The following is a 6,000-nucleotide window of genomic DNA, read 5'->3' as shown; positions in this document are numbered from 1 at the left end:
AGATGGAGACGGCGAGGAGACGACGAGGAGAGTGGCGAGCGTCCGGAGAAGATGGAGACGGCGAGGAGAGTGGTGAGGAGACGACGAGGAGAGTGGCGAGTGTTCGGAAAAGATGAAGATGGCGAGGAGAGCGGCAAGGAGACGGCGAGGAGAGTGGTGAGCGGCCAGAGAAGATGGAGACAGCGAGGAGACGGCGAAGAGAGGGCAAGGAGACGAGGAGAGTGGCGAGTTGCCGGAGAAGATGGAGACGGTGAGGAGACGGCGAGGAGACGGCGAGGAGACGGCAAGGAGACAAGGAGGAAATAGCGAGGAGAGTGGCGAGCGGCCGGAGAAGATGGAGACGGCGAGGAGATGGCAAGGAGACGACGAGGAGAGTGGCAAACAGCCGGAGAAGATGGAGACGGCGAGGAGACGGCAAGGAGATGAAGAGGAGATCGACGAGCGTCCGGAGAAGATGGAGACGGCGAGGAGACGGCGAGGAGAGTGGTGAGTGTCCAGAGAAGATGGAGACGGCGAGGAGAGTGGTGAGGAGACGACGAGGAGAGTGGCGAGCGTCCGGAGAAGATGGAGATGGCGAGGAGAGCGATGAGCGTCCGGAGAATATGGAGACGGCGAGGAGACGACGAGGAGATCGGCGAGCGTCCGGAGAAGATGGAGACGGCGAGGAGAGTGGCGAACGGCCGGAGAAGATGGAGACAGCGAGGAGAGTGGTGAGGAGACAACGAGGAGAGTGGCAAGCGTCCGGAGAAGATGGAGACGGCGAGGAGAGCGGCGAGCAGCCGGAGAAGATGGAGATGGCGAGGAGAGCGGCGAACGTCCGGAGAAGATGGAGATGGCGAGGAGACGGCGAGGAGACGGCAAGGAGACAAGGAGAGCGGCGAGGAGAGCGGCGAGCGTCCGGAGAAGATGGAGACGGCGAGGAGAGTGGTGAGAAGACGGCGAGGAGAGTGGCGAGTGGCTGGAGAAGATGGAGACGGCGAGGAGAGCGGCAAGGAGAGTGGCAAGCGTATGGAGAAGATGGAGATGGTGAGGAGACGGCGAGGAGAAGGCAAGGAGACGAAGAGGAGAGCGGTGAGAGTCCGGAGAAGATGGAGATGGCGAGGAGACGGCGAGAAGAGCGGCGAGTGTCCGGAGAATATGGAGACGGCGAGGAGACGAGGAGAGCGGCGAGCGTCCGGAGAAGATGGAGACGGCGAGGAGAGTGGCGAGTGTCCGGAGAAGATGGAGACGGCGAGGAGACGACGAGGAGAGCGGCGAGCGTCCGGAGAAGATGGAGACAGCGAGGAGATGGCGAGGAGAGCGGCGAACGTCCGGAGAAGATGGAGACGGCAAGGAGACGGCGAGAAGAGCGGCGAGCGTCCGGAGAATATGGAGACGGCTAGGAGACGACGAGAAGAGCGGCGAGCGTCCGGAGAAGATGGAGATGGCGAGGAGAGTGGCGAGCGTCCAGAGAAGATGGAGACAGCGAGGAGATGGCGAGGAGAGCGGCGAACGTCCGGAGAAGATGGAGACGTCGAGGAGACGTCGAGGAGACGGCGAGGAGACGGCGAGGAGACGAGGAGAGCGGTGAGGAGAGCGGCGAGGAGAGCAGCGAGCGGCCGGAGAAGATGGAGACGGCGAGGAGACGACGAGGAGAGCGGCGAGCATCCGGAGAAGATGGAGACGGCGAGGAGAGTGGCGAGCGGCCGGAGAAGATGGAGACAGCGAGGAGAGTGGTGAGGAGAGGACGAGGAGAGTGGTGAGCGTCTGAAGAAGATGGAGACGGCGAGGAGAGCAGCGAGCAGCTGGAGAAGATGGAGATGGCGAGGAGAGCGGCGAACGTCCGGAGAAGAAGGAGATGGCGAGGAGACGGCGAGGAGATGGCAAGGAGACAAGGAGAGCGGCGAGGAGAGCAGCGAGCGTCCGGAGAAGATGGAGACGGCAAGGAGAGTGGTGAGGAGACGGCAAGGAGAGTGGCGAGTGGCTGGAAAAGATGGGGACAGCGAGGAGACGGCAAGGAGAGTGGCAAGCCTTCCGGAGGAGATGGAGACGGTGAGGAGACGGCGAGGAGACGGCAAGGAGACGAAGAGGAGAGCGGTGAGCGTACGGGGAAGATGGAGATGGCGAGGAGATGACGAGGAGAGCGGCGAGTGTCCGGAGAAGATGGAGACGGCGAGGAGATGACGAGAAGAGCGGCGAGCGTCCGCAGAATATGGAGACGGCGAGGAGACGACGAGGAGAGCGGCGAGCGTCCGGAGAATATGGAGACGGCGAGGAGACGACGAGGAGAGCGGCGAGTGTCTGGAGAAGATGGAGACAGCGAGGTGATGGCGAGGAGAGCGGCGAACGTCCGGAGAAGATGGAGACGGCGAGGAGACAGCGAGGAGACGGCGAGGAGACGAGGAGAGCGGCGAGGAGAGCGGCGAGCGTCTGGAGAAGATGGAGACGGCGAGGAGAGTGGTGATGAGACGGCGAGGAGAGTGGCGAGCGGCTGGAGAAGATGGAGACGGCGAGGAGACGGCAAGGAGAGTGGCGAGCGTCCGGAGAAGATGGAGACGGTGAGGAGATGACGAGAAGAGCGGCGAGCGTCTGCAGAATGTGGAGATGGCGAGGAGACGACGAGGAGAGCGGCGAGTGTCCGGAGAAGATGGAGACGGCGAGGAGAGTGGCCAGCGGCCGGAGAAGATGGAGACAGCGAGGAGATGGCGAGGAGAGCGGCGAACGTCCGGAGAAGATGGAGACGGCGAGGAGACGGCGAGGAGACGGCGAGGAGACGAGGAGAGCGGCGAGGAGAGCGGCGAGCGTCCGGAGAAGATGGAGACGGCGAGGAGAGTGGTGATGAGACGGCGAGGAGAGTGGCGAGCGGCTGGAGAAGATGGAGACGGCGAGGAGACGGCAAGGAGAGTAGCGAGCGTCCGGAGAAGATGGAGACGGCGAGGAGACGGCGAGGAGAGTAGCGAGCATCCGGAGATGAAGACGGCGAGGAGAGCGGCGAGGAGACGTGAGGACCTGCATCCCATCTGGCTTAAATGTTGCAAAAATATATAAATTTCCGGTCGCTTCTGCGGGTTTTGTTTTTGACCGAGTTCAGACCTTTGAGCGTTGGGAACATGCGCGCAAAATCGTCCGCTTTCCCAAAATGCCCCCCGCGCTTTTAGCAGATTGCCACATCTGTAACCGCTTGCGCTTTTTTGGTGCGGCTCCACGGGGGTTTGGCGCAGCGCGTCTTTTGGAGAAGCGTCTGGGAATTTTCTGCCTGACCTGCGACCCGCAGGAAGGTGTGAAAAACGCGCAGAAATGTGCCCGTGTTTAGGAGTCAACTACACTCACAGCTGAGCGTTTCCTTTTTTTTGTGCAAGTTAACGAAACGCGCTAAGAATGGGCACCGTAGTTATTGTTAAAAGGTACCCTAAATGCAGCGCGACGTTTTTCGGTGCAGGTCAAACCACGCGGTAAAAGAAAAAAACCCGCAAAGGCTCAACGCGGGAAAAAGTTTGCCCCGTTTGTAGCGTGTGGGGCGGCCCATTGAAATGAACGCGCGTCAGACAAAAATGCGCAAAAAAATAAAACCGCGTTTTCGAACGTATAGTGGGAATACGGAGACATCGTAATTCCGGCAGCTCTGATGCGATCGGTGAAACCTTCTACAGCGTCGGATCCCAAAACAACGCCTGCCGGCGCATTTGTAGGACAGCCAATGAGAATTCGCCTTTTGTGAACTAATCGGATGTCACATTCGCCAGGCGTGATCACTTATAGGGCCCATTTACTTCTCTGTGAGGCCCCTCAGCAACTCTCTCAATTTTATCCAGCCCTTGGGACATTACTCCATCCACTGACACCAACAATGGGGCAGGATTCCTCCTAGTGACACCAAACGATGGGGCACAATTCTTCCCAATGACACCAACAATGGGACTCAATAACACCAGTGATGGGGCACAATTCCTCCCACTGATAACAAAGATGGGGCACAATTTGGCAGCAATTTGGTCCAATGACACCAACGACTGGGGGGAACTCCTCCCAATGACACCAACAATGATGCACAATTCCTTCCACTGGCATCAACAATTGGGTCCAATGACACCAATAATGGGACAGGATTCCTCTTAATGACACCAATGGCGGGTCACAATTCCTCCCAATTACAGCTACAATTTGGGCACATTTCCTGCCACCGACACCAACAATGGGGCACAATTCCTCACACTGACACCAACAATTGAGGCCCAATGACACCAACAATGGTTCTCAATGACACCAGTGATGAGGCACAATTCATCAAACTGATACCAAAGATGGGGCACAATTCCTTCTGATGACACCAACAATTGGACCCAATGACACCAGTGATGGGGTACAATTCCTCCCACTGACACCAACAATTGGGCCCAATGACACCAACGACTGGGCGGGATTCCTCCTAATAACACCAACGATGGGGCACAATCCCTCCCACTGACAGCAATAATGGGGAACATTTCCTTCCACTGGCATTAACAATTAGGTCCAATGACACCAATGATGGGACAGGATCCACCTTAATGACACCAATGGTGGGGCACAATTCCTCCCAATTACACCTACAATTGGACACAACTCCTCCCACTGACACTAACAATTGAGCCTAATAACAACAACGATGGGGCAGGATTCCTCCTAGGGACACCAACAACTGAGGCCCAATGACTCCAACGATGGGGCTCAATGACACCAGTGATGGGGCACAATCTCCCCCCCCCCACTGACACCAACAATTGGGCCCAATGATACAAACCATGGGGCAGGATTCCTCCTAATGACACCAACAACTGAGGCCCAATGACACCAGCGATGGGGCACAATCCCTCCCACTGACACCAACAATTGGGCCCAATGACACCAACGATGGGGCTGGATTCCTCCGAATTACACTAATGATGGGGCATAATTTCTTCCACGGATAAAATTTATGGGACATAATTCCTCCCACTGACGTCGGGACCTTTTGTACTTCCAGTGACCCACAGTCCACCCCCCCAAGTCTGAAGGATGGTAAATTGGCCCCCTGTTTAGAAAGTCTGACCCCTGATCTATAGATATCACCCCCGGGGTCCCCCAAGTCTAAGAGGGGTCTTTGTGGAGCTCTGTGAGGTTGACTTTGAGGTTTTTTGGAGGAAAGTCCTGGCTTGGCGAGGTGTCAGGAAACTTTCTGATTTCTTTAATAGGAACGTATCCCGCGGGGCGGATAAATGATTAACCGGATTATTTGTTCTTTTAAATTTATATTTAAATTGAGTCAATAAAAATGTATTATCTGATTAAATTATTAAAATGAAATAAGATTTGTGTGACACCATCGGAATGGAAGCAGAGACTGTCCACACCATGGGGCCCCACGTGTTCCTTGGTCAGGAGCCAAAGAGAGGAATCTCACTTCATTATTAACTAGTGTCCGGGTGTTTGTGCCTCCTAGTGGGTGGGGCTGGGCGGGGACAAATTCTAATATTGGGTGGCTTTGGGGAGTAAGACTTCTCCTAGTGGGTGGACTTGAGAGACACCAATTTCTACTAGTGGGTGGCTTTGAGGGGGGCAGGTTTCCCCTCGTCTGTAGACCTAGGGGGGTCCAAATTGCACTAATGGTTAGCTTTGGTGGGCCCAATTCAAGAAGATGTCCCTCGAAGAGTCTACATTATTGTAGTGGGCATTCCAAGAGGGGTTCAGATTCTCTTAGTGGGTGGCCCCAGGAGGGTCCAAATTTTTCTAGAGAGTGGCTTTGGATGAGTTTAAATTCCCCTAGAGCAGGGGTCTCAAACTGGCAGCCCTCCAGCTGTTGCGAAACAACAAGTCCAATGAGGCATTGCAAGGCTGACAGTTACAAGCATGACTCCCACAGGCAGAGGCATGATGGGACTTGTAGTTTCGCAACAGCTGAAGGGCCACCAGTTGAAGACCCCTGCCCTAGAGGGTGGATCTGGAAGTCCAAATTCTAGTAGGTGCACCTAGAAGGGTCCAAATGATCTTAGTGAGCATCCCTGT

This window comes from Aquarana catesbeiana, linkage group LG13 (genome assembly GCF_042186555.1).
Source record: "Aquarana catesbeiana isolate 2022-GZ linkage group LG13, ASM4218655v1, whole genome shotgun sequence".
NCBI classification, from domain to species: Eukaryota; Metazoa; Chordata; class Amphibia; order Anura; family Ranidae; genus Aquarana; species Aquarana catesbeiana.
Note: the sequence above shows the minus strand (reverse complement) of the source record.